Raw genomic sequence first — 25,675 nt, forward strand, 5'->3', positions numbered from 1 at the left:
TTCAGCTGTCCTGGTGTCAATGAGAAGCTTGTTTTACCATTTAGGAGCCAGGACAGCAAACATTGCGAGTGACAAAGTGACTTGGTGTAGAGATGCTTACAAGTCTCTGAGCTAGAGTCCACCTATTATGCATTCAGCGCTTCTTTTGTTTGCGCCTTGTTGTGTGAAGTTTTTTAAAGCCAAGGCTTATGATGAATGACACAGCAGCTGCCAGTGCGGTCGACATGTTTGTTGTCCTCTCTCACGTGTAGCCGTGCGCAGCAGATACGTTACATTTTACGAGCTATGTAGGTATGTTATAGTTTACACAGGGAGCGGAATAACATTGAGTGTTTCCTAAGAATGATGACTGTTCATGAGTCCTGCATCTCGAGTACGAGTCAAGTCTTAAGTCTTTTGAGGTCGAGTCTCAAGTCAAGTCTGAAGTCACTGTGTGTGCGACTTATGTGCGACTTGAGTCTGAGTCTCAAACTAGAGTGCCATCTCTGACTCAGTGTCCCTCGTGAGGGAGCAGCAAACAGACTGGCCGAAGCAGAGCGGAGTGGATGGCCTGGGGTGTAAACTAGGCCTGATTAGTTCGCAGCACAGCACGCAAGTACTAGTGTCCTGAAGCAAATGCGTGCAGCAACTGGTAACCAGTGAAGTGAGCGGAGGACAGTGTAGTGTGAGAGAACTGCTGCTGCATTCTAAATGAGCTGCAGACGTCAGATGGCACTTGCAGACAGACCAGCCAGGAATAAGTTGCAGTAGTCTAGACGTGAGATGACAAGAGCCTGAACCAGAACCGCCTTCTGGGTTAAAAGGGGCCGTATCCTTCTGATGTTGTGCAGCATGTATCTACACGATCAGGTTGTCGCAGCAATGTTGGCAGTAAAGGAGAGTTGGTCGTCGAGTGTCGCACCCAGTTTTCTAGCAGTCTGGGTGGGGACTACCACAGAGTTGTCGATGGTGATAGTACGGTCCTGTGTGGGAGAACCCTTCCTTGGAAGGAAAAGCAGCGCGGTCTTGTCGAGGTTGAGTTTCAGGTGGTGTCCAATGATAGATCTCAGTCAGACAGACAGAGATCTGTGCTGCTACCTGTATTTCAGACTAATAATCAACATTTACATTTCACTGATTACACTCTTTCCTTCACCTTAAAGCTATAGTGCTTAGTTTCTGTCGCCCCCATGAGGAATTCTAGATAATGACAACACTGTCGGCGCATCCACATGACGCAAGCCTTTGGTGATCGCTAGAGGGTGACAATTGTTCGGGACTCACGGTATTCCCGCAGGAGTCCCGCGGTACGGGAGTCAATTTCACTGTTGGTAACGTGATAGGGACGGAATAGAGCATAGAAATCAACGGGAGCGGGCGGGAGCGGGACGGAACGGGAGATTAAATTAAAAAAATGACGCTGCAATGCGGTGAGTGCGCCCAAAGATTGCGAGGCATTTCGTTTTAGAAAAGAGAACCACTTACAACTCACAATACGTTTGTTGACTGGCTACTGCTAGCCGCAGAGTAGCCCATCAGAGCAAGACAAAGCAGCTGCCCTGTTCACAAGCCAATCAATCAGCGTCAGCGACTACACCGAGAGCTGGCAAAATTAATTCTGGAAAGAAACTGAAAGTTTCATCGAAGGACCCCTCAATCCATTTTCAGGAGCAGTGAGAAGATCTCCGTTAGGAATTATGTAATGAAATCGCCTAGGCCTGCAGGTAATGCATGTATGGTGTAGCCTAAATTTCTGAGGCAACCTGAGTGATTTGACCGCGATTAACCAAACATGCTACAGGGGTGCAACAGAGTCCGATAACTTTAGACAACATAGGGAACAAAACAGGAGCGGGACGGGATTTGGGAGTCTTTCTCTCGGAATTTTGCAGGACAGGATTTTTTTTATGGGGGGAGGGGGGTTATCCTGTCAAATCAAGGAGAACACTCTTCAGAAGAGGTAATTATCTTGTAATGTTTATTGTCTCCAAAGCTGAACGCTGCTACCAAATGTATATATTTAAGTCTACTTACAAGTCTCAGGGAGTACCACTGCCTGTTAAAAAAAGCAATATAAAGCCTTTTGTGGCTCCAAAGGGGGCTGTGTGAAGTCTGATAACTTGCCTCAAGTCACTTAAGCCAAGTCAGTTTGGGTTACAAGTTTGAAAAGAGGAGAGAAAGAATGAGCTAACAGAACTGTAGCCCACTCCTCATCTCTGCTTAAGGCTAGCAGCTCAAGGCTACACCAGCCAGTAGTAGCAAAATGGTGCATTCACAGCCTCCTCAGATGATCCCATTTCCCGAGTTGGGAAGTCGTTATTCCGACTTCGGTGTGTTCATGAGAGTTACAGTAAGTCGTAATGTGGAAACAACATCGACGCTACAAAGGAGATATGTTGAGTGTTTAAACAACAAGTTAATAGATGTTTCCAGTATTCACCTGACTTGTTATCAGCTAATGAATACATTTTTATATAATCTTATAGCTAATTCAGCTCACTCTACGTGGACAGAAACTAATGGTAACAATCTAACATCATATTACAAATTACATGTGAGCAAAAATGTATATGCAATACGTGAATTAATAAAACGCGTCTTACCAGCAACCCAACATTTACTTTCGTCCGCCATGTTTTTGTGTAATACAACGTCAAATCGGCAAGTTGTGTACCAAAATGTTTGTAGACTTTTCAAGTTGTTGTTCCAACTTGAGGAGGCATTCACGTGAATTTTCAAGTCCAGAACTGTCGGCGGACAAGTTGCATTATGGGTAATGTAGGCACCAGTGTAGGCACCAGGTTTTGATAAGGAGGAATAATGCATGTAATAACGTTCACTGCTAAATCAGTAGTTTCCATGACCTTTGGGGGGGGAAAAAAACAATAAAAAAATGCGCAGTGAACATTGTAAACCAGGCAATGAATAAATGAGATAAAGTTGCAGTTATTGAACATGACCATTTGTTGGTGATACTAAGACTGACATTACTATTATTATATTATATGTTGATTATCTAAATGCATAATACACAGGCATATAAAGTTGCAAGTACGTTATAGCCGCAGGGGACTTGACACCCTGGGGTCTCCATCTAGTAGATCTGAGATTGCACGCTGGCTCATAAGGAATTAAAAGGTCTGAATTGTACTTTCTGAAGAAATCTGGAAACTAGTGTAGTGAGGCTTACATGGGCCCGATATGATCTTGACTCTCTTGATTGGTTAAAAGTACAGTGGCTGCACTAATTGCAGAAGGTGGAGTGAAAACCGGCTGGGAGTGGATGAGATGAGGATGAGATCAACTAATCTAAACAAGAAGAGATGAAAGCAATTATAGCTTTCTTGAGGTCAGCAAGGGATAATAAAGGAGAAAGAGAAAGACTGAACCACCGTCTTCACTTGATCATTAAAACAGAGATTGGAATGGGTTTCCTGGTGGCTTAGCTCACTAAAGCGTGTAGCATGGAAGCTTCATGCCAGCCTCCTTTCTCTCTCAATTAATTCTGCCTCTCACTTTCAGCCTTAAAATAAAGCTAAATAATGCCCAAAATTACAGTTGAAAAAATAAAACAGATAACCTATTAATCTGATTAACAAATGTGCTGTAACTAATCGTTAATAATTAAGATAGTTAAATCTGCATCCAAAAGTACATTACTGTGGTCCAGAATGACCGACAGATTCGGTGTAGGTGTGAGCCCTCTCAGACAGTGGTAATAAGCACTTGCAGCAAACACTCCACACACATCATCAAAATGTATATCCAACCACACAAACCGGGCTGCCGGTTGTGGCAAGATCCCTGACAAGCTTTCAAAATTTATACTGTTCTACCATCTGCACTGCTGGGGAAGCATCACTGACAAGGCTAGTGCACTTATGTTGTCAGATGGAAAGCACTGCAACATGTCAGTTCTTACTCTGAACAAGACTAAAGATTATGTTGAGAATATACTTTAAGTGGGACAGTGATTCTATTATTTCTATCCCTCCACCAGGCCAATATAACTGTACTTGTGTGGTGGGGAAAATTGGATCTTCTGACATTATTTCCATACATTCGCACGTTGTGTTTCTACTTTGTGTCAGCAGCTCAACTGGAAGAGTAATAAAATGACGTACCCAGAGACGTACCCATATTTAAAAGAGAGGGTGGGACCAATCTTTATTTTTGGAAGTAAGACTTTGTATCCTTTGTATAATTGCACACTAACTGTAGAGTATAGAATACACGCTGCATACTAGCAGTTCCAGGGCAGAAATAGAGAAAAAAGCAATAAAGTGTTAAACGTTGTATCATTCTCACCTTGTAGAATGGCACTGTTAGCCTTATGACCATACAAGCTCCATGTTGAGGCAAATATCACCTTGGACATACTGTAGCATTAGGATTTAGACACACCAACTATGGAATCACTCAAGGGATGGGCAAAGCAGAGGACTAAGTTTAATGATGATCATAAAGGCCAAACCACATAGAACGTGTTTTTGACGTCCGTCCCTCAGAACAGGTAGGCTTTCATTTTATGAAATGTATCAATCCACACTATCATGAAGTGATAAATAAAAACAATGCTAGTCCGCATGCCGTATACTTGAAAACTATTTTTGTCCAGTGTTGTGAATACGTTCCATTCCATTCTGTAAACAAACTCTGAACAAAGCCTCTCTCGTCTGTTTTAATTGGTATTATAAATGTGTATCATAAATTGTATCACTGTATGAATGTATCTGCATGAACCTACTTTGAACCAATCCTCCTTACCTATGGAGCTTCTTTCTCATCCATCTACTGTCACGTACGCCATCCGAGTGAATGGAGTGATTGTTAGAAAATGTATATATCCTTGAATGAAATGGCGAGAAGCCGCTTCTGACGGGCGCAGAGCTTCGTCAACCTGATCTGTGGCAGTTTCACGGAATCACAAAAAATTCTGTGATGGGCCCGCAGAATAATTCCGTGAAATGAACACGGATCGCTGAAAATTCCGTGATGGGCCAACAATGGGATGGTTGGGTCTAGGAAAAGAAGAACGGGATGGTTGGGTTTAGGAAAACAGTAAACAGTTGGGTTTAGGAAAACAATAACGGGATGCGGGACAACAACGGGACAGTTGGGTTTAGGAAAAGAAGAACGGGACTGTTACGGTTGGGTTTAGGAAAAGAAGAACGGGACTGTTACGGTTGGGTTTAGGAAACGTGACATGCGGGACACTATCCTCGTTCTCCTGGGTGAAAGTCCTGTGTTTGACCCATCCACCACCCCAACCAACCTCTGTATGCGGATTTTTGGGCTTTCATACTACTCGCTACCGTAGTCACTCCTAATGCTACGTCATCTTCTCATTGACTTTACATTGGCATTGTGCTCCGTGGTGGCCACACAGAATTTTCACACATTCATGGTGCCAACACCACATAATGCGGTGTTAACAGTTTGTGATCATTTCACGGAATTTTGTGAGACCAGGCTGGTTTCGCCAGAGCTCGGACTGCTGTCTGTCCGTGCGGCCGTTTGACAGCATCAGTAGTAAATTGAGAAAGTTTCAAGACCGGTTAAAAAAAGTCTCGTAGTCGCGTTAAATAACAGTCCAATTCTGTGTTTTGGTACAGTTGGTTTTAACACCTGATGCAGTGTAGGCCTGTAGGAGTACACATGAAAAAGGTTAAACTCTGCAATTAATCCGCAGTTCACATGTACACTCACCTAAAGGATTATTAGGAACACCATACTAATACCATGTTTGACCCCCTTTCACCTTCATAACTGCCTTAATTCTTCGTGGCATTGATTCAACAAGGTGCTGGAAGCATTCTTTAGAAATGTTGGCCCTTATTGATAGGATAGCATCTTGCAGTTGATGGAGATTTGTGGGATGCACATCCAGGGCACAAAGCTCCGGTTCCACCACATCCAGAAGATGTTCTATTGGGTTGAAATCTGGTGACTGTGGGGGCCATTTTAGTACAGTGAACTCATTGTCATGTTCAAGAAACCAATTTGAAATGATTCAAGCTTTGTGACATGGTGCATTATCCTGCTGGAAGTAGCCATCAGAGGATGGGTACATGGTGGTCATAAAGGGATGGACATGGTCAGAAACAATGCTCAGGTAGGCTGTGGTATTTAAACGATGCCCAATTGGTACTAAGGGACCTAAAGTGTGCCAAGAAAACATCCCCCACACCATTACACCACCACCAACAGCCTGCACAGTGGTAACAAGGCATGACAGATCCATGTTCTCATTCTGTTTATGCCAAATTATGACTCTACCATCTGAATGTCTCAACTCAACAGAAGTCGAGACTCATCAGACCAGGCAACATTTTTCCAGTCTTCAACTGTCCAATTTTGGTGAGCTTGTGCAAATTGTAGCCTCATTTTCCTATTTTTAGTGGAGATGAGTGGTACCCGGTGGGGTATTCTGCTGGTGTAGCCCATCTGCCTCAAGGTTGTGCATGTTGTGGCTTCACAAATGCTTTGCTGCATACCTCAGTTGTAACGAGTTACTTATTTGTTATTTGAGTCAAAGTTGATCTTCTGTCAGCTGGAATCAGTCGGCTCATTCTCCTCTGACCTCTAGCATCAACAAGGCATTTTCGCCCACAGGACTGCAGCATACTGGATGTTTTTCCTTTTTCAGACCATTCTTTGTAAACCCTAGAAATGGTTGTGTGTGAAAATCCCAGTAACTGAGCAGATTGTGAAATATTCAGACCAGCCCGCCGGGACCAACAACCATGCCACACTTAAAGTTGCTTAGATCACCTTTCTTTCCCATTCTGACATTCAGTTTGGAGTTCAGGAGATTGTCTAGACCTGGATGACACCCCTAAATGCACTGAAGCAGCTGCCATGTGATTGGTTGATTAGATAATTTCATTAACGTGAACTTTTACAAGGGTTCTAATAATCCTTTAGGTGAGTGTATGCATAAACTGTGGTGGTCCGTTACACTGTAGGCTATATTCAACATCACTGATCATTTTTTATCAATAGAATGTAGAAAACATTACACTTCATAACGTTTTGTATCCATAACATGATGGTGTTATTGTACAATTTAGCAGTAAAATAATTTTTCTACTTGGGAGCAAAATGTGCTCCTTGAGGGAAAAAAAACATGTGACCATAAAGCCTTGTTCATGCTAGTTAAACAACTGGAATTTAGGGTAAAGTGTAGTCGTATCCGGGCCCATCTATCGGATGTGAAAGCCCCCTTACTGGACGACTACTGAATATAATAATATTCCATTATATTTAGTATTTTGAATTGTTACCTGCCACCAGAATTTTGTGATTTCCTTGACATAAATATAAACGTTTTTACCATGAATTGGTCCCTAAAAATGTATCAGAAAGCAGGAAGTGAAGTCTTTTACGCTCAAAGTTTCCTAAGGGAGGAGCCCCATACCCTGCTTTATTCATCCCCCCAAAAGCAAATTTTGAGCCAGGAAAAACCGTAAAGTATTATCACAAACAGCCATACAAACATATTAAAATGGCATAGAGAGTTAAAACAGATGAAAAGATGGAGAATCAGACAGACAATAGCCCTATTCGCACGGGATAAGTATTACCTGGTGACGTCCGGTCATTTGTAATAATTGCGGAGGTTGTCTGTGATCTTAATCCCGTGCGAATCGGTCATGTCTGTAATTTGTAAAGTAATAATTCCCCCGCAAATGACCTACCATATTTCGCTGAAAACGGAGGTCCTGTGATAATATTAGTCCCGTGCGAATCGGCATCTCTGCTTTGTCCAGGATTTGGCGGGGGTTTTTTGTTTTTTCAAGGTACCTATTTCCTTCTTTTGCGCCTTTTTATCCATCTTTGGCGAAGAATGGAGGGTGCGTTGGAGTGTTTTGACAGTGTTTTGGGTGCTGGGTCATGTCGCTATACATCATATACAATTTGCAGAAAGAGAAAGATGAACACCACCACAAGTGCGAAGACAAAAAGAATGATTAGATGGCGATGGATGACATGTATAGCAGCATGCGGTAAATATATGTTTTATGTTTGTATCATACATATAGAGATAACAACAAGACATCTCCAAGCAATAGCTTATCAAAAATAATGCACAATCAAGCGAGGGGGATCACTTCATAATTAGAGGTTAATGTTACAAATAAATCAAGCGTAAAGCTTGAGCTAATAGATTTTAACCTGGTGAAATGTTTAGTTTTATCCATCTAACCGGACCCTGCTTGACACCACCCGGAGAAAAAAGTGAGAGAAAGAAAAAGGAGAGGTCGCAGTTCGGACGATGACTGACTACCCGGTTGAGATTGTGTGTGTGTGCGCGTGTGTGTCCTCGAGATCTTACCACACACAAACACACGTAGCAGAGCTACCCACACCCATGTTTCTACTGTTGCTTAATGTCAGTAAATTCGAGTAAAATCACAGGCTTCGCTTATCCCGTTCGAATGCGCCAGATGAAACTCAGACGTGGGGGGGTAATTTATAATTCACACGAGGTCCCTAGATAATACTTATCCCGTGCGAATAGGGCTAATGTCAACAGAGAGAATCAAGGAGAATCGAACAGTGACAATAAAAACAACATACTGTAGAGAATGATAGTAACAGCATACAAACGGCATAAACAGACAGCACACACACTCTACAACATCCTCAGATTCTTTTTCTTTTGTTTTTACTGTATGCGTAAATGTGTTATAAATGTGTGCTCTTTAAAAAGTAGTAAACATTGTTTGCCAGTGACTTACATTAAATGTTTAAAAAATCTGTTACATAAGGTACTGCTTATATTATTTCACCATCTGTACACAAATGGAATTAGTGAATGCATGTGTCCGTGGGTGGGGCTGCATGGGCGTGGTAATGTGGGCTGGTGTGGCTACAGTGCCAGGGCTGAATTTTTGTCCCAGTCCACCCCTGTCAACCAAAATGACGTGAGTGTCCAAATGTGGAAGGTGTCAACGGTAAGGTGGAGCCACAAGCTCAAATTCATGTTTTATGGGAAGCAGAAAAAAAGTCAAGGCAGCAAAAATGAGCAACTCTACACTGCCAGGTAGACAGGAATCTTTTCTTTTTTTTTCACCAAATAATTGTTTCCAGTGTGGGGTTAATAACACCAGTCACTGACTGAATGAATGCATGCCACAGGGAAAAAAAACCTCTGTGATACCTCTACTGTAAGGTTGTGTTATTCATCCCCTACACTTCACACTTATTTTCCAGGAAAATCTGATTATTAGTAGTGGATGTCTTTGAGATTCAAGTCTGCATTTCTCACATTGACATTACAACCCCATGGCCCCAGCTGTAGGGGATTAAATTAATGGCAAACTAGCTTGCTACAGTACTCCTCTGTCACTCTGTTCCCGGACCAAACATGGGGTTATTTTGTTCAATTTAGAATGTGTTATTCAAAATAGTTTCCTGCAGTGTGGTGGCACAGCCACCTCATTATCAAAATAATCATTCATCAAATTCAGAGGACAGAGAGTCCTCAAATGTCGGTCCACGTGTACAGTATCAACTGAGTAACTGTGAAAACCAGACACTGTTTTCTGGTAATTGTCCCTTGTGGGAGTGTATAAAGAGGAATAATGGTTCCAGTGTGCTTTGTTTGAACCAGACAGTGTTATTATCTACAATGTTCCACTCAGTAAACAAAGCATCTCCATGCTCTGAAGTACCGGTCATAGAGAAATTAAAATTGTGATCTACTACTACAAAAGAAGCACTTGGATCAGACCACAATCTGTAAAATTCCAGCATCAATGAAAGACTTTGTATAGCTTTTCTATACAGTTATTTATAGTAGACCTACTGTACATGTAAAAGCCTTATGCTTACAGAACCTTTAATACTGTATTAATAATACGAATAACTCAACATTTAGGAAAATATGCTTATTTTCTTACTTGCCAAACGATGCCACTCTCACCGACTGGAAACGGGGAAGCAGCTAGCCTGACTCTGCCCAAAAGTAACAAAATCTTTGGAATGTGTACATAAACAGTAGCGTATAAACAGCTTTTCTTTATGCTAAGCTAAATTAGCTGGCTGCATACTTCAGGTACAGACCTGTGAGTGGTATCAATTTTCTCATTTGACTCTCAAGAAAGCAAATAAGCATATTTCCTAAAATGTTATTTGATGTACATTAAAGCTTCCAGTTTATTAGGTACACCTGTACACTTCAACGTAATCTAGTACAACAGCACTGCCTTGGCTTTGCGAAGCAACTGCTGAAATGATTAATTGAAGCAAGTGCCAAACGTTCACTGATTACAACATTTTAAATGTGAGAATTTGCTGCTATTCTCTTTTATTTGACTTAATTTGATATACCGGTAATTCTAAACTAAATATATTTGGGGGTTTGGATTTTTGTTTGGACAAAACAAGCAATATGAAGATGTCATCTTGGGCATTTTCTTTTACTATTTTTCCACACTTTTTAGACTACAGGATTCCTCCAAAAACAATTAACAAATGAATCCATAATAATAATATTAATAATAAACTATTATCTTGAGTGACAATGACCACTGTTCACAAGGATAGCTCTGCTTTCTGTTCTGATAGAAACCACAGGATGACTAAGACCTACCACAGAGTTGCTTTTGCTGATTTAATATGCTTCACTGGAGTCCTTGCTGCTGTCTTGACTGCACATGGCCACACTAGCTACTGTCAAAAACCCCCGCATACCTCTGTGACACACACACACACACAAACAAACACACACACACACACACACACACACACACACACACACACACACACACACACACACACACACACACACACACACACACACACACACACACACACACACACACACACCTCAAACCAGCACTTGTTTGTGATCTTGCCATGGCTATGCTGATGTGCTTTGAGTTGTGACATTTGAATTGGGGCTTAAAGCCACACAAAGTCCTCTGTTTTGATTATTGATTATTGATTATTGCAGTTTGCTTTGCTGGTCCAACACATTTGAGCGGCTACTGAAGACTTAACGTGGTTGTAGACCATGAGGCCATATTGGTCCATTGATCATACAGAGAATCCCAGAGCTGACAAGATAATTGCTTCCGAGCCTTTCATTAGCACACCTCTATCACTGATTGTAAAGGTTGTGACCCTTCTTATCAGCCTCTTGCTGCCACCAGTTTTATCAATTCCAGTCATCAGACAGGCTTTATTGATGGTCAGAAAATGGGATATAATCAATCTTTTTTTCTTTTCGGAATCAAAGATCCAATGGTGATTTACGTTAACCTTATCATTGAGAAAACCAGACACAGCTTCCAACCACACCTATAGATATAGGGGTGGAGTGGATCAGATTAAAATGGCCGGCTTAGACTTTCAATAACTGTATTTTACTAACCACAACCTGCCATTACTGTATATCATACACTACTGTAAGCCACCTATAGTATCCCTGACACACACTTTGGGCCCAGATACAGTAAAGTTTTTTCTCTTCCACCACAGCCACTCGCTGCTCTTTTTTTTTTTTATCTGCCTCTGAAGATGCATTTGGCTGTTGATGAAAGCCCTGGCCAAATGTTTTCAATCTGTAAACTTCACTGTTCAGCCTTGGCTTCAGGCTCAGAGTGTTTCCGTTGTCTTTCCTTCCATATGCCTAATCTAAAGCATTAACTGCATCTTCCTATGGCACAGTGAGCTCTTCAAAGTAAACAGAAGGCAGAATGATGGACTTTTGTAGAAGGTCTGGTCCTACAGGCTGGTGTTCGTTTTCTTTGGCACAGAGCAAAGATGATTTTTGTATGCTTACATTTCCCATTCCCTTGTGACCTAAATTTGTGCCTGCTCAATAATTCTTCTTATTTTCTTTCCACCTAAAATGCCATAATGATGTATGGTTGTCTTTCAAAAAACACATCAATTATTAATTTCTGTTGGTTTACTTTGAATTACTATGTGCATGCTCTGCAGCAAATGGCTATGCTGCCAACAGGAAGACTAACTTTGCATCCTCTTAGGATCACAAGTGCTGCTGTCTCTCCTCTTTCTAGATAAGCTCCTTTCCCTCTTCATCTTCATCACATTTCTGTACTTAACATGGGAAAGCGTGCCTACAACAAGCGAGTTGTGATTTAAATAAAACACTTTACTTTGAGTATCCCTTCCCAAAGGCACGTTCGATTGGAAGGCAGAATTGAACAGTAGTGCAAGTAACAGGATAAACAAAGGTTTATGTGCACATAAACATGTAAGGCTGTTGTATACCTAGATATATATTGTTTGATTTGTTTAATAACAAACATTTGTGCAAACTAGAAAAGGCTGATTTCAGCTCACAGCTTAATTCAAGGATCTAAAGTTGTTATGTCTGTCTGACTGCTGCAGGAAATGTTCCCTGGAAGAAGTCATTCTTTCAGGTATTCTCCATCCCCCCCAAAAAATCTTGAAAGCATAGTTTCTGGTTCGTAAAATCCACATCACAACTGCAAACTCTTTGAAGTCTATAGAGCTGACTGGCTAAATGGCAGACAGGTTCTTTTCCAGTGATGCTACATGTAGCTCAAACCACCAAAGCCTGTCTGGAGATGCACATCCAAAAAATAGTAACTATGTTATTTTTTTCTCCAACCTTATAAGAATTAAACATGCTCATTGCTACATGGAAACCTGTATACCAATGAAAGCCCATACAGGCTGTATGTGCTTTTAATTGTGAAAGAAGATACTGTCAAGCTGTGCTGTAAAATGAATGGTGCTACCCTTAATGACATCCAGCTCCTGTATGAAGTGAGGGTCACCTCAAAGCCATTGACTATTGTTTTGGACCATTTTACTTCCAGATGCTTCCATCAGAGCAGAGGTTAGGTCTCCCCAAAGGTAGCAGTAATTAGGGTTGTGCCGATGGACGATATCATCCACCATCGTGATGCCACGCCCCCCACCCTGTCAGACACACACTAATCCTAGTCTCTTCTATAGCTAACCTAAAAACTTTGCAGGCAGGTGCGGAGCTGTGGGCGGTCCTGGGCCCGCCCACATTGACAGCTGGTCCACCCAATCAGAAATTCAAAGTCAAGTGTGTTGGTGTGCAAATCACAACAACCATGGATTGCTGCTGTAGCCAACAACTGGAAACTTTATACATTGTTCGTCTGCTATTTCATCACTAAATTCACTTCTGAGACTTTTTTATCCAAGAAATCAACTATGTAGAGCTCAAATATGGGCCGTTTTACGAAAATTGATGGCTAATTGCAAATTTGGTCCGACCTTTGTCCACCTTCACAGACCCCGCTGTGAGCTGGCTGGAGCTCTATCAGGAGACTTGCGGCCAAGAGGCGTTTAGTTCCCTGATCGTTTGTTTAAATATCTCAACACACATATCCATTATAAGATTAACTGGAACCTGTGGTTTTTCAAAGTTATAATGCTCCACAGTAGATTGTGGGCGTAACGTAACAAACTCGCTGACCTGGCTTTCACACACACCGGTCACGGAGCAGGCAGAGACGAGGGAGAGCGGCGTGTGACAGGGCAGAGAGATACCCGTCTCCCTTTGACAGTCTTGTAAATAAATTATAATATGTATATTAGAGCTGTCAGTCTTCCTCTATCATTGGCACCAATTTATGTTTTCCTCCGTGGGTGCTCACAGGCGCACGCCCTTCAATAAAAAAAAAAAAAGTCAAAATGTTTTTGCATTTCAGAACCTTAGGAAATGGACAGTGGCCGACACGAAAACACACGACTATTAACTCGATAATAAAGGCGTAAAGTAGGCTATCCTTCAACTCAGGACAGCGCCACTTCTCACAAATACAGACAGGATTGGAGATGAGAAGTTTAACGGACACGTAACCGCGATCAGCGTTCACACGCTCCACTTAGCAACAACTGCAACGTTTAATTTTAAATGAGTGTAGCCTACTGGCAGTCTGGCACACGTGGATGCTCAGTATTTTCTGGAGCACCCACGCGCCTATAAAACCATTTGAATTTCATTTGTTATTTTTTTTAATTAGTTTTTAAGTAGAAAAAAATTATTTATATAGAGAGATATAGTAAAATTTAATAAGTGCTTTGTCACATCTGGTTTAAAAAAACTAAGATAGCAAAGGCCAAATTGACAACTTTGAGGCTTCAAAAAGGTAGTCCACAAACCAATGGGTGACGTCACTGCTGCTCAGTGTTGGTCATCTTACTTTAAAAAAAGTAATTAGTTACAGTTAAATTACTTCTCCCAAAACGTAATTGAGTTAGTAACTCAGTTACCACATTGTAAAAGTAATTAGTTACTCAGCAAAGTAACTGTGATGTTATTTTTTATGTTCTATAACGCTATCAGCCTACGTTCTACAACATCTTTAACGTCAAAGATGTTTATATTAACTGATTGATGTGTTCAGCTCGGCCTTGGTCACCTGTTGCTGACCCGAAAAATGGAGCGTTGCTTGTTTTAATAGAGTGGCTCCGTCTCCTTTGCTGGAGCTCATGCTAGCTGCATTTGGGCTTGGGTTAGCAGCAGCAACAAGTGTCGTGCTAGCATGTGTTGATGTGAGGGGCTTCATAAGATTTGAGTTGCTTGAGTCAGACGTGGATAAAGTCTTTTTTTCCTGGGCATAGCGTGCATGTTACATAAACATTCCTGCCTTTAATTTCAATGAGCGAGAAGTAGTGCCAGTACTTCCAGTTCGAGAACGCTACTTTTGAATGTCCCTGGCTCGTCGCCATTGTCGCTGTCTTGTGTTTAGTGGTAGTCAGAGCGTGCAGTCATAGCCTATGCAACGGTGTCATCATCCCCCGCTCTACCCCTGCTCTCTCCAGGCAGCTGATGTCACCTCGCGCTTCATTCAACCAAATTGTAGTAACGCGCCACTTTACATTCTCAGGAACGATAACGGCGTTGCAACGATGGGAAAAGTAATTAATTAGATTACTCCGTTACTGAAAAAATAACGCCGTTAGTAACGCCGTTATGCTTTAACGCCGTTACTCCCAACACTGCTGCTGCTACATCCATTATTTTTACATTTTTATTTTTACAGTCTATGGATGGACTTTAAAGCAAATTACTTCTCGAGGACATTAAAGCTTTTTTGAATCTTGAATTGAATCTTGAAAAGATATTGAGACAAAATACATTTTGACATACCAGAGGCCTGTATATTTAACTGGCCTCACAGCTGACATGTGGATGGCACAATGGTATAATGTGTATACCTTGCTAACTTTTCACAGGATCCGTGCTGCATATCGCCCTACTAACCCTTCCTGCTTTGATCTGTGTGGTGAAAGGAAAAACACTGCAATAAACATAGATATAAATGTTTCCCCATCACCCAGCTAATCTAAAATCCCATTATTAGAATATGAGAAATACATCTCATAATTCTCTCTAGTGTTAAAGAGGCATTTATAATGTAGCTCTTTTTCCAACATTATTAGAATTTTATGAGCACTGTTGATAGTATTCATCATTGTATGACTATTATTCTTACAGTGCCAAGGTTTGGCTGAATTTCTTTCTTCTTTAATATAACATTAATTATGCATTATTTATTATATCCTTATTATTCTATTTAATTTCAGCACTAGAATACTCAAGATAGAGTTAGCAGCTGAGATTGATGTAACTACACAGAAACTGCAGCATTCTACATTTTCACCCTCTGGGGTGCTATCCCAAAGTTTCCTTGTACTAACATTTTGTGCTTGTGGTGACAGAAATTCTTGGAGTTACCATCTTTTCCAAGAATATCAAAACAATATGTTTGGGCTTTTGGGCACATCTTGTTATCCCCCAATCGCATCTTGTAACCATCATCAGGTTTTTTTTTTGTTAGTGGCGGATGATGGAGACATCTAATAGTTCAAAACATTGGGAGCGATAGCAGAAATGCTCAGTCATGTGCCAAATAATATGGTGATGAGTATTGATCATTAGTGATCACATTGATTATATCTAAAGTAAAATAAGAGTGTATAGCTGTTTGCAGGCTATGTCATAATAACAATAATACATTTTATTTAAAGGCGCCTTTCTCCTCACTCAAGGACACCGTACAGGGATACATAGGACATTTAAAAGCAGCAAAACAATATAAATAAAAATAAAACAACAATAGAAACAACAGAAAGAGGCAGAGCAATTGACAACAAGTGGAATAGGCAGTTTTAAACCGATGTGGTTTGAGTTGCAATTTGTAATGGGGGAATGAATCGATGTTTCTGAGTTGGGGTGGTAATGAATTCCAGAGACGGGGAGCAGAGCGGCTGAATGCTCTGCTCCCCATGGTGGTGAGACGGGCTGAGGGGACAGACAGGTGTACGGAGGAAGAGGATCTGAGGGAGCGGGAGGTAGTGGGACGCTGGAGGACATCAGACAAGTATGGATGTTGTGTTGTGATGGCCTTGAATGGAAATTAGGAATTTGAATTGATATGAATGGAAGGGAACGAGCTTGTGTGGAGCACAGGAGTGATGTGGTGGATGGATCGGGTTCTTTTTTGGTTTTTTTTGGGGGGGGGGAGAAGGAGTGGTGGAAATCAGTCGGAAATGCGAGACTGTGGACAAGGATGGCGGCAGTGTGGGGGGTAAGGGAGGGGCGGAGGCGGATTGATATTTCGTAGGTGGAAGTAGGCAGACCGGGTAATGTTAGTGGACACATTATACAGTATGTATAACCTGATTGTTTTAATGAATTAACCTTTATTTTTAGTTTTGGAAGAAGTCTTACATTAACCTTATATGTGATTACACGTGTTAGTGTTCAGATACTTCATTAGCATATAGAGCTTCTAATTGACAGCTAACACAAAAACGATTTTTCCAAATTATTCTACTTTCAGAGTAGAAGTCTCCTGAGATGGAATATTGCTCAGTCTACCACGGTGGAATTTAAGAGGCTGATCTACGGACAAGACTGAGCTATTTAGTGGAGTTTTATTAATTATCATTTTACACTTCCTAAATACTCGGTGTTCATTTTCTGTATGCTCTGTGTCTTTGTGTTGGTGCACACTGTAGTCTCCTTTAGTTGGAGGACCCCGATTATTCAGTGATTCCTGTGACAGGACAGCACGTTCCTCAGAGCTCAAGAGGCACCAGCAGCCTATAAGGCGAGAAGGGACTGTTTTGTTATAGGATAAAGTGGCTTTTGCTTAAAGACTGTTGCCCAATGATAGTAGAGTATTGTAAATAATCATTTTAATAAGATAAGGATAAGAAAAGATTTGTTTTTGGCTGTATTCCAATCAGAAAACTGTTCTTTGTCTCTAAAGTAGTATAAAATCAATTTGCGCAAAGCTCTCTCTGGGAGCTGCCTAGGAATACTGAACTTTTTCTCTGTAACTCCCCTGTAATTAATTAGACAAAACTATTTGCAATATTCACCTTCAACCATCTCTGTGTTCTCTGTGCTTTTGTGTTCGATATTTGAGTATTTAAAGAGAGGTCAGTAAATCTCCATAACGCTACATTTATTAAACCTTCAGTTATTAATTTGTACTTGATATGGAATTCAATTACTTGACAGGTATTCTGGTACATGTGACAATGAAATAGACAACATTCTCTTTATGCCTTTTTTTAAATTGGTCAGATTTTCTTACTTATTGCTTAAAATATAGATATCTGTATTTTTGTGTCTTGAAGGCAGATGGTTATTTACTGATAACGAGTGTGCCCATTTGGAGCATGAGCCTGTTCAGAACGGTACAATTGCTTGATTCACAGTATTTTTTTTTTTCTCACAACTTTTATCCAACTATAAGCGCGGTTCAATCAGGCGTGATTCGGCTGCGGATCAAAATAAATCAATCAATTATACACATTAAAAACATACACACGTTTTTTGTTGTTAAGTAAAAGGGTTGAGCTCATATTAAGCCTCACAGTATTTTGCCAAGATAGAAAAGTTGACCCTTGTGAAACAAACCGCACAAATACACAACCTGGAAGTTAAGTCAGTCTGAGCCAGTATAGCACACACCTGTGCAATCTCCAGAGAACAAATATATTTATATATGCTCACCTAGTCTCACAAGGCCCGCTGTATATATACACATCTGGGGACGACTGTGGAGAGGGGTTCAGTTTAAATGTGTTCTCTTCTTCTGGCCTTCGATTCAGCCAATCTAATCAAGGTCTGATTAAGGACTGAGAGAATGCAATGAGCTTCAATTAACGAGGTGATGGGATAGAAAATCAGCAGTAACCCGAGTGCCAAGAAGCAGGATTGAGAAGCATTGCTGTAGAGCGACGTGTTTGGCCATGAGCACCTCTTGTCCTCAGAGCAGACACACATCTTGTGTGGAAAAATGCCAGAGTCCCATCTGGGATTATACTGAGCTAATATGGTCTGAAATCAGATTGCTGCTGAGTCTGCTGCCGAGCATGAAACCAAGCGGCAGTCATGGCGTCATTATACATTTAAATTAAAATGATGATACATTACATTGACGACCTTGGGTCATTTCGGAGCGCACTTCCAAATGACCTATTTTGTCACTGTGTTTACTATAGTAACAAAGACTCCGGGAGACAGGATAACGGGTACAGAGAGTGGACAGATTGATGGATGGAGCGAGGACTTGTTAACAAGCAACAATAGCTTTCAAAAGCAATTAGCATCAAGCTAACAGTGTTTATGTGCTGAATCCCAAAGCACTTGGTGATCAATTATATGGTTGACAATGATTTGTGATGCTTGATTTTTATGGAAGGATCACAGCACTTCCTTTATGCACGGTTAGCAATACGCAACACTTAAATGCAAAGTTTGGCTCTGTGGTAAATGTGCACTTTTCAATCAGAAACATTTCTGTCAGGAAGTGAAAACTGCTATTGCAACAAAATGTTTACGCAGTTGTATTCGGCAACACAGTCTCTCTGCGGTTCTCCCTGTCAGACTCCACACAAGTCAAGATGAAATCAGCCCCGAGGTGTTCAGAGCAGAGCCCTGAAAACACATATCGCTGAGATGTGGAATGCAAGTCATTATGAGGGACAGGCCTGCAGAAACACACCACTGCAAGTGTATTTGATACTAGGGAACCAGAACAGGAAGACACTGGGGTGATGAATCCACACAATGAGCAGTGTGGCCGAACCACTGAATGACAGAGGAGCTGATGGCTTAAATTAAGAGCTGACAGCTTCAATGAACTGCCTGCCATTAAATGCAGAAAGTAATGAGCACTAATTAGAATAAGCTGATGGCCAGCCGATGTGGCGTGCATAACTTGTTTTTCCTACCTGAACTGGAGCGTCGTCTGCAAAATATACAGTATAGATTTAACACAGAATGTAAATTATTTTAGACACAGTGATGGGTTTGATTGTTCTGTAAATTAAGCAGCTACTTAGAGATGTCACGAGAGAGCTCCACAGTGTGTAGTTATTCACCGATTGATGTCATCTGACAACACAACATGCCCATCTGCAAGAATCTAACACGCTGCTTTGTCTTCATGAAAGAAAAAGCGTCAACACTTCAAAACATCTTGCATTTATGTATCAGCCCTGACAACCCTTGCAACTGTGGCTCAGATCTGGCCACACCAGAAACAACCGAAGCGTGAAAACCCTGGTTGAATTTTCAATACGCGGCTATTTAATGTAGGAAAAACAGCAGCCTTATTTTCCGGAATACAAAATGTCAAAAACTCATTGGAAAAGAGCGGGAGAAAACACAAAGCGAAAGGTTGGATTTAACAATGAGATTGCCCACCAAAACGTCTTTCAGATACATCTGATGACACCTTGGAGCCGCTAAGTGCAACCTTTTGGCTGCCAGTACCTCTTGAGGATTAAGTGTCTCTTTCAGAGTGACCCCCAGAAGTAGATGTTATCGAGTGACAAGGATTTCTCATTCACATCCAAACTGAAATGACAACCTTTGAGTCTCAAGTCTGCTTCTCGAACAATGTGGCAACAGAGACTACAGTGTTTGGACGTGGAATGCACAGTAATGGTCAGATTTGTCAAATGTATGAGCTGATCGGGTTGAGAATACCTCAGCTACTTAATACTTCCCATATAGTCGGCTGTACACTGTTTACACAATATCTGTTAGGTGCATCGTTAAATAAACTATGGCACTTTTTCTTCATATGGTACAAACTGTATATATTTTTTTTAAAGCCAACACTTTGCCTGCAACCTGGGACTAATTAACAAAAGCAGCCCGAGACATACACATATCTAACTGACAGTTTTCCAATGTTTAAAATTATTAGCTGGAGGACATTATTATTAATTTTTATGCAAGCTCAAGGAATAATTGAATGGAAGCTGCCTGTAAGGCACTTGGTGACTGTAGAAAGCAAGGAAATGGCACATTGTGCTTGATTTAATGTACCGCTCCTGCTTTAGCCACATATCTTATTGAAGGTATAGACAAGAATGTAGTGTAAAATGTCCTTCCTTCCTTGACCATATTTGCAAGTAGAGTCTTGCACGCTGGGAGGTTACAAATTAAAACAAATTAGTAAAGAGATTTAAGAAATAAGCCATAAGGCAGTATACGCAGCAGGTGGCGTTGATGATATAGGCAGGGAACTATTTAGCTTTGGGGAGTATGGAGGATTTTTCCCTAAAAAAAAAAAAAGCAGGGAAGTCAAACACCCAAACAATGTCTCTGGCTCACAGGCTCCTTAGCAGAGCTGTCCGGCGCCTTCTCCCCCCTCTCGCCCACAGGAGTTCAGAGCAAATCAAATTTATTACAGCCTCTAATTACAATTACAGTCTCAAAGGGCTTCACAATGAAACAATAAATGGAAATGATAAATGAAAATGGCACTCTCAACTTTAGACCCTTAGTGAAAATGAGGGGGAAACCCTTCCACGGCAACTTAATTAGGGACAAGGATGCAAGAAACCTTGGGGTGGCTCTAACAGAAAGGAATCCCGCTGTCCCCCTTTCCCTTTATACAAAACAAAACATGCAATACTGTAGGTGCTAACAGTGGTGACAGGTATACTGTATTTTAGTTTAAAACAAAAGTCACGTTCCGGTGAAGGGAGGTTCATACATGGGGTTCTAAGTTGTCCAATGAGCTATTACAAACTATAGGAAACAAAGTTAAAATCATATCTGGTTATGAAAACAGTGAAACTATCCTTTAATTATTTCATGGTCTATCTTGTTAAATTTATTGAAGACTAATGGCTGCATTTTAACTTAGGTCACCTCAAGGTTTGGGTATCATCTGAGATGATAACGTAACTAAAATCTCAGAGGGCTTGGCTGCAAAAGTTGCTCATTTATTAATCATTAATGTTAAGTGATTATTTAGTTTACTACTCGCTACAGTAGTTTGACTGCATAAGCATCCAGAACACCAATATAATCAGTACTACTACTGTCACAGAGAATACGTCATATAGCACAAATACTGTGTAACATTTAGCAGTAATATTGTAAATTTAAGGGCAGTTTGAACACCATGGTGACGTCTAACATTGGAACGTTATTTTTCAAAGGTGAGGGTTTTGATAGCACAAGACGCAAGTCTTGTAAATTTCTATGAAGCACTCAGCATGCCTCTGTCACTTCACTTTTGTAAGTTGAAAGAGGCAACCCCTCTTTAGATTTGTATTCTTATCTGAGAACTATTCCACTGAAAAAAAAAAAAGACATGAAAGCAACATGTGTGCTATCTAACATGAGCTTAAACACAACAGGGGTCTTGTGGGTTTCAGAATTAGGCTTTGTAATAAATCCAAAAGACATTCATGTTGCAAATTGACTTCAGCAATTATCAAATCCATGAGTTGAAATCTGACAGACAGGTCATTCATATGCGTTTAGTCCATTTCTGGAACAGATTTGATCCTGTAATTAAATAACAGAGAACGCAAATCAGGTCAGAGACTGCTTGCTGCTCACACAAATACACCTGGGAGTTGGCACAGTGCACTACTACTATTCCCTGCTGCATGAGCAAGGGGTTAGAGGTGACATCACATGCCTTGCACAAGAGCACATTTTGACTTGAAGGAGAGAGATTTTTTTTCTTTTTCTTCCCTCTGCTCCTTTCTCTGACGAGACCACCCCGAGTCCAAGGTCACAGAGTGGGAATGATCAGGCTCACATGTCCTACTGCTGCAATAACTGGGCTGTGATTACTACATCACTGTCAGCAGCAGCTCACAGGCTTATGGCATCTCTTTCAGTCGCGGTTGGACCTTGGGCACCTGCGTCAGTGCTGAAACCGCGGAGCCCCCGTGAATAAGTGGGCCCGCTCACTCGCTGTGTCTCGCCTGGGAGGTTGTTGCGCAAAAAACGCACAAGGAGGAGGGTGCGGGGGGGTGGGGGGGGATAGAGTCCCCTCCAGCTGTCGAGAGCATCACTGACAAGCTGGTCGGTTAACAGTGAGCCCTCCCCGCAAACGTTCACCGCTCGGGATCAGGGTTTGCCCCTCCTGACCAGCACCAATCTGAGATGGGTAGACGGAGGGGGCGGGAAGGTTAGTTTGAAGAGGGCAGAGCTTTGCGAGCGGACGCCGATTTCCCTAATAGGCTATTTCACCGCTGGAAGAAAAATAAAAGCCAAAGCCAGCAGACAATAACAGCTGAGGGAGAAATCAGTCGGACCACACGTCAGAAGCTCATTAACTCCAAGGAAAGCCAAGTCGGCAGAGAGAGGAAACGGCAAGAACGCATCCCTTACCTACTGCTGCTGGTGAGATTCTGATTTCTTTAAATGCTTGTCATTACCTATGTGTGTTTGATGTACCGCCGTTTATGATAGGTTTCGCACATGTCGCCGGCGGGATAATAGCCGGAGATGATTTAAAATGTGCTCCGTGGCAATGTTTCATTCACATGCAACAACTGCTGTTTGTGTAGCTACCGCATTCTAATTGATGGTTTAACAGGTCTCCCTGACGTTCCCAAGTGGACGTGATGCTGATGTAAGAATGCGGCGCTGCATGCTTACAGCGTTGCCTTGTCTTTTAAAAGATTTGCTCAGGGAATGAAGTATTGTTTGGGCAGTGTAAGCAACACATGTGGGAGCTGTGTGTGTGTGTGTGTGTGTGTGTGTGTGTGTGTGTGTGTGTGTGTGTGTGTGTGTGTGTGTGTGTGTGTGTGTGTGTGTGTGTGTGTGTGTGTGTGTGTGTGTGTGTGTGTGGTAAATGCAGTTGAGACAATGGCGGTGTTACATGGCTTTCTCCAGCTTGACTTCTCAGGACAGTCAAATGGCAACACAATGCGACACCGCACGCCGATTCTTATACTTTCCATTAACGGGCAATTAAACGACGGCGCGCGTGACGTTTGTGTTCATAAAATCCGCACCCGCACTAACTCCAGCCCCATGCTTGGACCCAGCGTGCTGGAAAATCCTGTCAAAAAACCAGTTTATACCGAAAACCAGTGACAAGACCTTGGAACAAACCCCGCGTTACAGCGAAGGGTCTGGCAGCTATATGCGCCCCCCCACTCCCCAGCACCCACCTCCACTGTCCACAGCAACGCTGGCTATTGAAATAACATTTCAGTGTTTGTGTTTCCGAATTGAGAAGTTTTAACTGAGGCAAAAAAAAACAACAACAACTGATTATCTCTATGATGACGACAGACAATAAAAAACAACACTTCCATGTGGTTGCCAAACGTTTTTTTATTTTTATTAACGAAATTTATTTCTCTTAATAATTTAAATTCTAAATAGTTGTGTGTTTAGCTGTAGCATCTAATGAGGGAGCATAAGCCTGCCTCATTAAAAAACATAACTCTCTCTCTCTCTCTCTCTCTCTCTCTCTCTCTCTCTCTCTCTCTCTCTCTCTGGTACAGTGCATGTTGTGAAGTGTGTTAACAGCCACATATGCTGAGCAATATCCAATTGGCATGATTTTTTTTTTTTTAATAACCTCAGACCAGACTCAGTTGCAGAAGCACATGCTGCACAAACAAGACACCCTCTCAGAATTACTGTTGCATTGATGTTTGTTGTTTGCTGCCTAAAAAGTAACATTAATGGGCAACACATGGTTTCCACCCCTAGTGTTGGTATGGTCCCCGATTGTGCACCCGTGCTCTTAAAAATGATCATTTATGATGCATCTGTTTGCACAATGTGGTACAGTAATTGGCACCTTCCCAAACGTAGCTGTATATAACAAAGAAACCTGTTGGATCTGCATTATTAAAATGTGTGTGCACACAGATTAAAGCAGGCTCGGCATGCAGATACTTCCCAGCAGGAAGAATTATGATATTGCATTAATTTAGCTTCATCTTGTTCATGCTTTTCAACCAGCCTATGGCTGCGTACCAGGTTCTTCAATTGCATCCCCGGTTCCTTCACTTGCTTCCCTCCCTCGCATCTTACTCCTTCCCACGAGGAAGCATGGGAGAGACGTGAGGAAATCATGCGAGGAGGGAGGAAACAAGGAAATGTGTTCTTAGAGGGATGAGACGTCCTTTCTTTTGTTTTTTGGCTGTATGCACCACATTGATTGTAGCTGAATACGAAGAATACGTTTTAAGAGGAGGTCGGGGTGGATGGGTGCGTCAGAAAACACAGGACTTTCAAGCAAGGGAGCGGTGTTGGCTTCCTGAGGAAAACACATGACTTTCACCCAGGAAATGCTTGTTTCTTAGGAGGGCTTTAATCCAAACCACGATCTTTTTCTAAACTTAACTAGTTGTTTTGGTTCCTAAATTTAACTTTCGTCGTCGCATAACGCTCACTTTTTGTCACCTAAACTTAACCCTAATATCCGCCGAAACTACCGGCAGCTCGTGGTGCTCTGTACCCGGCTCAAAGTCACTTAATCTTGGGTAAACTGAACCACCAACTACCGCTGATACGACACCATGCACCATGCGGCGCACCATGTGGCACACCATGCGGCGCACCATAGCCGGCATCTCAGAGCTCTGTAGCGGCTAAACCCATTAACACATTACTAACTGCCGCTGATACGACCGAGCTGTGACGGAGGTCTGTAGCCAGCGTCATGAAGCTCTGTAGCGCCTTAAAGGTCCCATGACATGGTGTTTTTTGGATGCTTTTCTATAGACCTTAGTGGTCCCCTAATATTGTATCTGAAGTCTCTTTCCCGAAATTCAGCCTTGGTGCAGAATTGTAGCCACTAGAGCCAGTCCCACAATGAGCTTTCCTTAGTATGTGCCATTTCTGTGTCTGTAGCTATTGAGGAGGAGAGAGGGGGTGGAGGGTGGGGGTGTGGCCTTGACCAACTGCCACTTTGCTCGTTTGAAAGCCATGATGTCTCTCTCTCTCTCATGGGTGGGCCAAATTCTCTGGGTGGGCAAAGCAGAGAAAGGGGAGGTAACCTTGCTCCTTATGACCTCATAAGGAGAAGATTCCAGATCGGCCCATCTGAGCTTTCATTTTTTCAAAGACAGAGCAGGATACCCAGGGCTCGGTTTACACCTATCGCCATTTCTAGCCACTGGGGGACCATAGGCAGGCTGGGGGAACGCATATTATTGTTCAAAAAGCTCAAAGTGAAATTTTCATGCCATGAGACCTTTAAACAACTAGCAACTGCCGCTTGGCATCATGGATCTCGTAGTCGGCCACTGTAGCCAGAGTCATGTGACCAGCTGGCGGTCTCCTAATTTCGTAGGATATCTTACGCTTTGGTGTGCACACATTTTCGTACGATATCATACGGACCCGTTTATGAGAATGCATTGGGCCAGAACAACTTCCGGTTCAACAGAGGATGTGGAGCTA

The 25,675-nt window shown here is 41.9% G+C and overlaps 2 protein-coding genes across 3 annotated transcripts in view; one reads left to right on the forward strand and one right to left on the reverse strand.

Annotated features, from left to right (window-relative positions):
- Window positions 1–25,675, reverse strand: part of gabrb4 (gamma-aminobutyric acid type A receptor subunit beta4) — a 236,603-nt gene that overhangs the window by 92,422 nt on the left and 118,506 nt on the right. The window lies entirely within an intron of this gene.
- Window positions 22,301–25,675, forward strand: part of gabra3 (gamma-aminobutyric acid type A receptor subunit alpha3) — a 114,684-nt gene continuing 111,309 nt past the window's right edge. For both annotated transcript variants that reach the window (XM_039777579.1, XM_039777580.1), the window contains exon 1: window positions 22,301–22,648. The gene's annotated coding sequence lies outside the window, so the exon portion shown is untranslated. The remainder of the gene's footprint in view (window positions 22,649–25,675) is intronic.

Source organism: Perca fluviatilis, chromosome 16 (genome assembly GCF_010015445.1).
Source record: "Perca fluviatilis chromosome 16, GENO_Pfluv_1.0, whole genome shotgun sequence".
NCBI lineage: Eukaryota > Metazoa > Chordata > Actinopteri > Perciformes > Percidae > Perca > Perca fluviatilis.